Below are 12150 nucleotides of genomic sequence, written 5' to 3'. Positions count from 1 at the left end.
GCTGTTCTGTGAAAAAGGATTTGAGCCTGCAACACAACACAGTTCAACAGCACCACAACTGCAGGTACCAAAATGATCATGTAGTGTAATCAAGACCTCTTAAACAGTTTCAATAAAAACTGAAAATTAGGGCTGGGCGGAATGACAAAATTTTCATATCAAGTTTTTTTTTTAATCATATCGGTTTCACGGTATTTGACAGTATTATTTTTTTTACATGCAACAGTGTTCTTACCCACATTTTCTTCTACTGAGAACAGAATTACTGCAGTTGATTGTCTTATTGTCTTAAATAGCCCATTTTACTGTCATAAGGATTGTATCATGTTTCTTTCATGTCCAGACACAGCAAAGCATGACCCCTTCAAAGTATGGTTACCATCACATGGACGACTATACAATTTAACGTCCCCACCCACGCTAGTCGGCACCAGAAATACTAGTCGTTTAAAATATTTAAAAATGAAATATTTGTCAATATTCATTCATGCATGATGCCAGTTATCTGTTGCCGCACGGCACTAGTCGGGGCTGCGGCTCTATCAGACAGCAGCTCCTCTCACCCAGCGTGTGTGAACCGATCGCCGTGACAACACCGGATGTTTACATCAGCAAAGTCGGACAGATGAATGTAGACTGTGACAGAATAAGCTGATATATATTCACTCGACTGGAGAAACTCGACCACATTAAGCACAGACACAGACATAAACCTGCAGGCGGAGCTGCTGCTGCTGCTGCTGCTGCTGCTACTACTAGCTCCTAACGTTAGCCACACTGTGTGTCAGGCTGGCAGCTAACGTTAGCTCAGGGTCCTTTTCCTGCAGACACTGTGACCCTCTTCGGTCTGAAAAGGTGAAGCATAAGCGTGTAAGGTTTGTATTGCACAGCGCGAAGTAGCGCGCATTTGAGCGGCATTTCAAGTACGATTTGGCGACTGTAGACTGTGATTAACCTCTTCAAATGGCTCTTAATACACGTCGGACAGTGTTTAACATTATAAATTAATAAATTCTGCCTTGTGTGTTCTTAGTGACTACTCTAAATTAAATTTAGCATCTAATCAACAGAGAAATTAGTCACCAGGAACATCCGTAGTACACACGCTCAAGCCAGCACGCCTGTGGTGTTGGTGTGCAGCAGTGAAATGGGTCCCTGCTGAAACACTTTCCCGCCGCGCACGTTCCGGACGTTGTTTGGGCTATTCACCGGTATGGCGGTATATGAAAAATTCATATCATAACGGAAAAAAAGACCGGTTTTCAGTACGAATCTGTATACCGCACAGCCCTACTGAAAATTATAACTTTCATGAAGGGAGGGTATACTGCAGGGCTGTTGTATATAAATTTTACCTAGGTGTCCATAATAATCTCATAAATTATTGTATATCTATATTGCACAGCGTGTGATACACTCAGGTTGCTCCCTCTAGACATAAGATGTCAATTTCACTCCTATCAGTTTGCATGTATATATTTCAACTATCCTGACCTGGTGGTTTGAATTTTTTTTCCATCCTTCCACATCAAATTACTCACTAAGGGATTCTAAAATTATGATCAGACCATTGTATTATATATTTATTATTATTTATACTTTGTATCTAAGTAAGTTGGTTAAAAAAAACAAAACAAAAAACAGTTCTTATTCTGAGTGTAATAAGTTAAGTAAGTTGTCATTTTTGTTTTGACTGTATGTAGTTCAAGAATGTACCATGTTTATTTATTTAATTATTGTTATTTAATTTGTTGTCTGTCTGAATGTCTGCATTTTATTTTCTTTGTTATGTTGCACTGTACAGATCTCCATTAGTAAATGTTTGTTTGAGACCCCCTTGAACATGAGAGGATTCATCCTAAGGTGATACATTTCAGTGAAAAGGCTGACTGCAAAAATGTCCTTTTTCTTTATGGCATCTTAAAATCTACTTACAGAGATGGAAAATCTATTAATTTAATAATTACATGCCTATAAACAAACTTAAGACTAAGAGTTTAAAGAGATAAAAAGAACTTGTACAAATACTGAAAGACTTATTGCTACAGTGCATAATAGTGTAGTCAATCATACAAGTATTCTTAATCATTTGACTTTTCACATTATGAAGGGGGTGCACCGTTCCTGGAAGTACTGCAATACCAGGTCGATGCGTGGAGTGGACGGAGCAAGCCCCTATTCCATCTCCCTGTTCCAAAAATCAATTTAATATATGGTCCCCGGGTAGGGGACGTATCAGATATTAAACTGATAAGAACAGATACTACACTTGATCTTAGCCAAAAGGCCGAGAAGCGATACTGATAATACGTCAGAGGGAAAAGGGTCATTCTCTGCGCCGTCACTCTCACTGACGGTTTATCGGCTGAAGTAACGAGATGATGACCGACAGGGAAACAAAGAGAAGCACTACGAACGACAGATAAGAGAAATGTCACAAAGTCACTCCAAATAAAGGTATTTTAGAGAAATAAAGGGAACAGACGCGGCTCTATCGACGCTTCCGGGTCACGTGTAGCCTCATAGTCCAATAGCAGTTCAAGTCCGCTGAACCTCGGTTACAGCAACGTTACAAGACAAACAACCGCGTGTATTTTAAAACATGTACTTTTGTGTCGTATTCAAGCTAACATTTTTCTGATCGTGTCAGGTCTCTGCTTTTCATAACATAGTGCCTCGGTTTTCAAAAACAAATGGAGCTCCGATGTACTCTAGTGGTCATAAGACCTAACTGCGGTTGGGACACATTTAAATACAAAACCGCAAGATGCAATGGCAAATATACTGTCTTGAAAATATTCACGTTTAGACGTGCCACCTGGAAATTACGATAATGTCAATATAAAATTAGTGTATTAGTATTAGTGACTTACTCAACTAACAATCTGTGTTGTAGAAGTTCAGAATGCTTACAAAAAGGTAACAAACCCTGCCCATAATATCTGCAGTGGTGTAATGTAATTCACTTAAGCACAATTTTGAGGTATTTTATAATACTTCACTACATTTAAGAAGAAAATTTCACTTTTCATTCCTCTGCTATCACCCGACAGACACTTTCAGTTATAGTTAATTAAGACGTCAGTACAAAATGACCGTCAGAAAAAATATGGTGGATTTAAAGTATGAAAACTTAAATTCACTCAATTTACTTTAAACACGTTATCAGGGGAGAGCGCGAACGCAGTCCCCCACTACCAGAAATTATGCAGTCGAGATTCCCACATTTGGGGAATTCGCAAAGGTCAGCCTACCCTGGAGTGCAATGGGCAGGCCTCGCCTTGGGTGAACCACCTTCGTGATCATGGTATCGCCCCTGCCAGGTAAGTATGACTTGAACTACTGAAGGACCAGGTGGTCATTCTGCGCGACAGCGTTTTCTGTGACGGTTACTGCTAAACAAATACACAAACGATCACAAATGAATGTTATTAAACCCCAAATAATTACAACACTATTTCGAATATGTTTGGTGTAAAAAGGCTATAGAAACGTAATATAAAAGCATAGATAATTAAAGTTGGTGTATTGGCCATATCTTCCCATCATGCACTGCATCACCAAATCACAGTACATTAAACTACGCACATTAAAACACAACTATCTCCTTCACGTTTACCAAACTGACCAGTAATCTCGCTACGAAGATTTTATGTCAAGTTTTCAACTTCCGCATTTAGTTGACTGTAGTGAAAGGCGCACGCGCAAAGAACCCAACCACCCGAGAAAGATAAACATCTTTGCATTTTATTTTCCCCATGTTTTCCTTCGTCGTCTCTTTCTTTAATCTAATTAAAATTAGCATTGTTTATAATTTTCATATTTATCATGTGAACCCTGGCGGATATCTGTATTGCTGTTTAAAATAATTAAACTGCATCTAAGTTATTTTAGAATAAAGTCTAAGACGAATACAGACGCCACCAAAAACAAATTATTAGCTTATACTCGTCCGTTTACTGCATTTGTGTTGACTTCTTAATATTTTCTTCCTCATCTGTTTTCACGACGATAAACGGTGCTCTACTGTCCTCTACTGGGTTATTCAGGTATCAGTGGGCCTGTGCGACAACCGTGTACTTTCCACTTGACTGCAATTGAAAAACGACTGAACTAAAAAGTAAACAAATAAATAAAACACCATAGAATTTGGGTGGTCGGTTATAAGTATTGTGGATTTGTCCACTTAGTCGATAAAACTATTTTTTTCATTGAATTTACTCCATGTTTTCTTCTACCTGTATGGTGAAAACTACCTCATTAGCTCGGCATTAGCACCTGAGGCGAAAAAGGACGACGGCACCAACGCCAAAAACACGTCAAACTCTTAAAAAACATTGATATTGTTGGCCTGACGGGCGTATGACATGACATAAAGACATAAAATTGTAAATTAACATACCTCAAGACGCCCTCATGCCAAAAACACAACTTTGAAGCAAGATAAAAAATCCAAGTTTGCATGTATCCGCCATAGTCTGTGGGGGTGTAGGTAAAGTGGCCGTGTGCAAAAGGGCTTGACCCTGCCCCCAATGAGCCAATCAGGTAGTCCAGACGTGTATGACGCAAGAGTTACCAGACGCGTGGGGCAAATTTGTCTGGTCACTTTTTTTTTTGTTTGTTTTTACTCTAATGTTGATCTCTAGTTGCAGATTGGTGGTAACATGATTGCCATAGAAAACTAAATGTTTTGTTACTTCTGGTTTCTTAGAAATAACAAAGACAGATCAAAAATAGTTGTTTTAATAGTGTTCAAGTTTTGGACTGAAGCAAAGGTCCTATTATAGCAGGATTAAAACCCACAGTAGAATGGTTTATTGGATAATTTAATTTAAATATTATTTATATAACACCTAATCACAAATCTCAATTTGCCTCAGGAGGCTTTACAATCTGTACATAGTGCACAACATTAACAATCCTTAAGACCCTCGATTTAGGTGAGGAAAAACTTCCCCCAAATCCCTATATTACTCATATTAACACTTACAAATAGGCTGAAGTGGCTTACCCAAAGAAATGCTAATATAATATAATATAATATAATATAATATAATATAATAAAGGATTATTATATCAGGCTCATATATTTCAGGTCGCAATGAATTTCACCAAATATGATCATATTTTCTTCCTTTTCAATTAAGTCGGGGTGTAACTTACAGTAAAACTGTAAACTACACCCTGCATACAATAATCACACATCACCTGACACGACAGTAATGTTTACTAAATTTATTTTAAGACTTAAAAGTGTAATAATCATCACTCATCATCTATCACAAAAATAACCAACAGCAGTTTCAAACTTCAAAATGTCAGTTTGGAAATTGAACACAGCAAAGGCTTCCTCATATCACCACAAGTCTGTTCTCCTTTTATTATTAATGTAAAGTCTGGGAAATAAAGTGCCCCATTGCACAGAAATGGAGCCCCAATAACATTGAGCCATCACATGAACAACAGCAAGAAAAAAAGAAACATAAAACATACAGTGTAAATAGTTTACCACAGCAAATTCATGACATATTAAAATGCTTCACTTAGTGCAGTACATATATACAGGCAGTGGAAATCTGACGTAAACACTGACAGTCACCTGTGATGTGATGAGATGTTTTCATCCCTGAGATTCCCAAGTAAGCATGGTCAGTTTAATGTCAGGATGAGACACCCAAAAATCAAACAATACGTCTGCACACCAGAAACTGGTCCTTAAGACTTTTTTAATAGTACCTACTGTTTGATTTTTATACCTGTTTTACTGTTCAGCACCCAGTACTTATCAGTTTTGGATGTGCGTGCTGTTTTTTGAGTCTAGAGGATGAGACATCCAAACATCTGGAAATGACAAAATTATTAAACCTAAAACAACAAACTTGAGCTTCTACCTGTAATTTCTCGTCTTCTTGTAAATTACTAATATTTTGGAGAAACTGTGCACTTATTTGAAATGTTAATGAATGTTTCTGTTGAAAAATAGCTAACACCATTTAATGAAGGCTACCTGCATTTGTACAACTGCTGGCTGTAGTTTGACGTATAAATTAATAGATCTACACATAAGAGAGAGAACTATCCAGTCCACTTAAATGAGACACTTCCAGTTCTTATGGGTAAATGCAAAACAATTTAGGAATTAACGTTAATGTTGCATCATCCAATCAACGACTGCAACTGAGAACCCTCCTCTAAAAGAGCAGAGAGCTTAAAACTGTGATGATATCTTTGACCAACAGGATTATGCTTTAGCTGCCTTGTCAAATCACATTCTCAATCGTACAGAACAGGATAATGAAGAATGAATTCCTCATTGAGTGGCATTACCCTTTACAATCTTCACATCATCTTGAAATGACGTCATTAAAATTACATCCTCCCACAATGAAAGTGCAAATAATAACACCACCTCTCCTTTAGACAAAAAAAATAAAAAAATAAACACGACTGAAAGTGTGACAGTTTCTTGAACTTAAATGGACAGTTTGCATTTGTGGATTGAAGTGTGGTTGTAAGAGGAAGTTATCAATAGTCAGTGTACTGTAGTGTTGCTGTCTCCTGGCTGCAAGGGAGTGAGCTATGAAAACAAACAAATAATCTTATGTTGCTATTATTCGTACTGTCTTTGTGCTTCTGTGTCCTCTGGGACGGGTTGTAACCGAATGTCATTTCGTTGCACTGTGTAACGTGTTGCACTTGTGTAATGACAAATAAAGTATCTATCTATCTATACTCTATCTATCTTACTCAATAGATGCGTTCGAGGTGAGCCAGGCCAGCACAGAATCGATCAGCGGCAATCGCCACACGATGCATACCAGTTAGGTTTGTGTCCGACTTGATCCCGACTTGCTCTGATGTCATGCACACGTGGGCAACAAAAACCCCACGAGATTGAGGCGGCCACAGTTTTTAGAGCCAGGGGCCACAGCTGCTCTCCGCTGACTGCAAACATCTGACTATCACCTGATTGATGAGCTGACAGGCTCCGATTGGCTCATATTGACATATCGTATAAAATAATAATTTTCTGTGTAATTGTAATATTTACCGCTGGATATATCAGTCTTCTGTTGTGCAATGAAGTTTTAATCTGTCAACAAGCAGATATTTTGTGTCTGTTAGTGTTATTCTTATAAGTCATATATATAACCTTTTTTATTATCAAAGTGCTTTAGAAGGCAGATAAAAGAACAGATGCTACATGTGACAGAAGGGGGATCTCTTCTATTTTAACTTCAATCAGCAATCAAGAATGTGCTTTCTTTCTTCAGCTATGAGCGTGGTCTGCAGACTACAGGTAACCTACAGCTGATCTAACACAGTATTTCTCAACCCTGGTCCTCAAGTACCACTGGCCTGCATGTTTTAGATGTTTCCCTGCTCCAACACACCTTATTCAAATGATCAGGTTGTTGTCAGGCTTCTGCAGAGGCTTGATGATCAGCTGATCATTTGAACAGGTGTGTTGGAGCAGGGAAACATCTAAACCATGCAGGGCAGGGGTACTTGAGGACCAGGGTTGACAAACACTGATCTAACAGGATGTTAGTGTCTCTTCCTCTGCTCTTTTTTAAGTCTGTTGAAAACTGTCTGACTTGACTGCAGATTTCTGTCACCACCTCCTGCTGTGGCCGCCTGATCTTGTCTACTTTCCAGACAAGGCAACGAGCCAATTTTCTCACACAGATGCCACCACACATCTTGACCAATCACCTGCAGCTTTAACAGAAAAAAAGAGGAGAAAAAACAATCAACCAAGAGCCGGTTCCGGTCGTTCACTTCAAAAAGCTGGCTTCTTCGCGACCGACACATCACTAGTCTGGACATCTTCCACTGGATCCACCGGTTTGATGCAGCCATACGTACAGAGTCTCACTCCAAGTACGCCATCTTCAAGTCTGCTCTAGCTGGGGCAGTGCTGGCCTACAACCGCACAGACCTGGACCTCCTGATCAAGGCCATCAGAAAAAAGAACCCGGCAACACTAAAGTCTGTCACTGATGATGATATTGTCCGCCACTACATTCCCGTGGAGCAGCTCAAACATCATGTGCGGAGGGTCACACTCAGGATTCAGGAAACATTCTGACTCATCCACAAAGCCACTGAGGAGGTGAATGGTCCAACTGGGCTGGATAAGAGTGGAGTGACAAAAACATTATTACAACATCAATACAGATAGTGTAGTGTATATAAAGTGACCATAACACACTGTATGTATGTATGTCTATTTACAGAAGCCATTGATGAGGTGTGGACGGGCCAGCAGCGAGGAGTGCATCCAGGAACCACCAGACATGCGCATGTACAGGATGGCACGTAGCGCTACCATTAACAATGTGGACGTGCCCTACTACAAATGACTGCGTGGAAGGATTACACAAGTTTCTGCCACCCATGATTCCAGGCACTCAAGTGTAGTCAGTTCTTTGTTGTTCCCTCTTGACATAAGTTGTCCATTTCACTGCTATCAGTTTGCACAGATTTATTTCAACCATCCTGAACTGGTAGTTTTGAGATAATTTTTTCATCCTTCCACATCAAATTACTCACTAAGAGATTCTAAAATTCTGATCATATCATTTTTTATGGTCCCCTTTGTATCGAAGGAAGGTGGTTAAAAAAAAAAAAAAAAAGTTTATGTTTTCTGAGTGGAATAAGTTAACTAAGTTGTCATTTTTTGCAGTGGTTGTATCTAGTTCAAGGATGTACCATGTTTGTTTATTAAATTATTGTTATTTAGTTTGTTGTCTGTCTAATTGTCTGTGGTTGTTCTTTTTTCCTTTGTTATTGTTATGTTGTACTGTATAGATCAAGGCCATCAGACTTTTTGTGGATAAGAATGTTGTGCGCCTTCTGAAGGACCGGACAGAAGGGAGCACTATGGTCAAGGTGTGGCAGTAGATACAAGAGAATCACGTTGAGGAGTATCTTCAACGTAAGGACCTGTACACCACACTCCTGATGACAATAGTGGAACCTGGAGGGATTGTCTCTGCCCAGGGACACACATTTCAGGCTCCACCTCCTCAAAGAGAGCTGCCTTCCTGCTAGCAGAGGCTGACAGCATGCAGGACTACCACAACCAGATCCTCTCCACTTTTGGCACTGTGCTGAAAATGGATTCCACAAAAAAAAAGTATGTGAATCAACACGTCATCACACTGTATGATGCAGAAAATATTGCAAAACTGTTTTTAAAAATTGAGAAATTTTCACTGTTCACACATGTTGTACAATGATGATGCACATACACATATAAGGAGAACCTAACAGATTATTACCTTATGCAAACCTGACATTATTTAGGTGGTGAAGAAGCTGTCTGGGGAGGGTCAAGGTTCAGCTGAGTGGTTCACCAGCATCGGAAATGAACGCTCACAAATACTTTCCTTCGTGCTGACCTGTGAAGAGTCCACTGCAAAGCTGGAACCGATGTGCCGTGAAGTGATGGAAAGGTTTCGGCTGGCCAATCAACCCGTCCCTGAAATCTTGTACGTGGACTGCGGATGTTGCCGTGCACAGGGACCAACAGCAGTGGAGACTGTGTTCCAGCCTTGGGAGGACAATGGGATGGTTGTGCGTCTGGACATCTTCCACTGGATCCACTGGTTTGTTGCAGCCATACGTACAGAGTCTCACTCCAAGTACGCCATCTCCAAGTCTGCTCTAGCTGGGGCAGTGCTGGCCTACAACCGCACAGACCTGGACCTCCTGATCAAGGCCATCAGAAACAAGAACCCGGCAACACTAAAGTCTGTCACTGATGATGATATTGTCCGCCACTACATTCCCGTGGAGCAGCTCAAACATCATGTGCGGAGGGTCACACTCAGGGTTCAGGAAACATTCTGACTCATCCACAAAGCCACTGAGGAGGTGAACGGTCCAACTGGGCTGCATAAGAGTGGAGCGAGCCTCTTCAAAACACCTGGTATAAAGACAAAAAAGTTATTACAACAACAATACAGATAGTGTAGTGTATATAAAGTGACCATAACACACTGTATGTAGTAGTAGTAGTAGTAGTAGTCAGTTCTTTGTTGTTCCCTCTCAACATAAGTTGTCAATTTCACTGCTATCAGTTTGCATGTATTTATTTCAACTATCCTGACCTGGTAGTTTTGAGATATTTTTTCATCCTTCCACATCAAATTACTCACTAAGGGATTCTAAAATTCTGATCATATCATTTTATGGTCCCCTTTGTATCGAAAGAAGGTTAAAAAAAAAGTTTTTATGTTTTCTGAGTGGAATAAGTTAGCTAAGTTGTCATTTTTTGCATTGGTTGTATCTAGTTCAAGGATGTACCATGTTTGTTTATTAAATTATTATTTAGTTTGTTGTCTGTCTGATGTCTGCAGTTGTTCTTTTTTCCTTTGTTATTGTTATGCTGTACTGTGCAGATTTCCATTAATGAATGTTTGTTTTAGATCCCCTTGAACATGAGATGATACATCTCAGAGGTTTATCCTGAGATAATAAATTTCAGTGAAAAGATGGACTACAAAAAGGTCCTTTTTCTATGCGGTATCTTAAAATCCTCTTTGGTAAATTAGTTTATATTTTGTTTAATGAACTCGTACATGGTTAACAGCAGCAAGAAAAGTAATTGATATATCAAGTGCACACATGTACAGTGTTTCTCAGGCTGTGAAACCACATGTATGCAGTCAGGATGTTCGTTTTGTGGTGAATGAGCAAAACTAGTGCACAAAGAAGCCTAACAACACATATTCAATCCCACCAGTCAGTATAAGGTCTTAATTTTTATATTTTCATAGTTAAGTTAAATATGGAAAGAAACAGCACATTTCCTGGTGCAATCTATTTGCATTGTTAAATAGTTACAAATCTATTGAACTGATAATTACGTCTATAACATATCACCATTTCACAGTATCTTGATCTTACATAAATGAGGCAAAACATTGCATTTTAACATAACTAATATGAATGAATTAAAAAAAACAACAACATAAAAATAGCCAACCAAAATGTAAGTTAAACAACTATTTGACTTTTAACATTTAGAGAAAAGTGCACTGATCCTGGAAGTAACTGTAAGTAAAAGTGACTTTGTTAAACATGGAAAAGGCAGTAAACAAGGTATATTTCCATTTAAAAACTTCTGATCTCACTGAAGAATACTTATTGTATTAATTTAACATAACATGTCACCACTTTGCAGTATCTTACTCTTTAACTGCAAGTTCAAACATCACAGGCAAACGTAAGTTACACGTACACATTTAGAAAAATCAATTACTGCAATTAAAAAAAAAAAAAAGAAACCCACATAAAACTTATACCATAATGCTAATTCTAAACTTGTTTAACTTTTCACATTATGAAGGGGGTGCACCGTTCCTGGAAGTACTGCAATACCAGGTCGATGCGTGGAGTGGACGGAGCAAGCCCCTATTCCATCTCCCTGTTCCAAAAATCAATTTAATATATGGTCCCCGGGTAGGGGACGTATCAGATATTAAACTGATAAGAACAGATACTACACTTGATCTTAGCCAAAAGGCCGAGAAGCGATACTGATAATACGTCAGAGGGAAAAGGGTCATTCTCTGCGCCGTCACTCTCACTGACGGTTTATCGGCTGAAGTAACGAGATGATGACCGACAGGAAAACAGAGTGAAGCACTACGAACGACAGATAAGGGAAATGTCACAAAGTCACTCCAAATAAAGGTATTTTAGAGAAATAAAGGGAACAGACGCGGCTCTATCGACGCTTCCGGGTCACGTGTAGCCTCATAGTCCAATAGCAGTTTCCGCCGAATCTCGGTTACAGCAACGTTACAAGACAAACAACCGCGTGTATTTTAAAACATGTACTTTTGTGTCGTATTCAAGCTAACATTTTTCTGATCGTGTCAGGTCTCTGCTTTTCATAACATAGTGCCTCGGTTTTCAAAAACAAATGGAGCTCCGATGTACTCTAGTGGTCATAAGACCTAACTGCGGTTGGGACACATTTAAATACAAAACCGCAAGATGCAATGGCAAATATACTGTCTTGAAAATATTCACGTTTAGACGTGCCACCTGGAAATTACGATAATGTCAATATAAAATTAGCGTATTAGTATTAGTGACTTACTCAACTAACAATCTGTGTTGTAGTAGTTCAGA

General features: G+C 39.1%; 3 non-coding genes across 3 annotated transcripts; all 3 read right to left on the bottom strand.

Annotated features, from left to right (window-relative positions):
- Positions 1-2108: 2108 nt before the first annotated feature.
- Positions 2109-2299, bottom strand: LOC146328554 (U2 spliceosomal RNA). Its single transcript, XR_014770066.1, has one exon. It is a non-coding gene; the product is annotated as a U2 spliceosomal RNA (small nuclear RNA).
- Positions 2300-3166: 867 nt separating this feature from the next.
- On the bottom strand, positions 3167-3331 carry LOC146328553 (U1 spliceosomal RNA). Its single transcript, XR_014770061.1, has one exon. It is a non-coding gene; the product is annotated as a U1 spliceosomal RNA (small nuclear RNA).
- Positions 3332-11357: 8026 nt separating this feature from the next.
- On the bottom strand, positions 11358-11548 carry LOC146328552 (U2 spliceosomal RNA). The gene has a single exon (XR_014770065.1). It is a non-coding gene; the product is annotated as a U2 spliceosomal RNA (small nuclear RNA).
- Positions 11549-12150: the final 602 nt, after the last annotated feature.

This window comes from Lutjanus erythropterus, chromosome 4, assembly GCF_056507025.1.
Source record: "Lutjanus erythropterus isolate fLutEry1 chromosome 4, fLutEry1.hap2, whole genome shotgun sequence".
NCBI lineage: Eukaryota > Metazoa > Chordata > Actinopteri > Lutjaniformes > Lutjanidae > Lutjanus > Lutjanus erythropterus.
The sequence above is the reverse complement of the archived record's forward strand: the minus strand, read 5'-3'. Positions and strand labels throughout refer to the sequence as shown.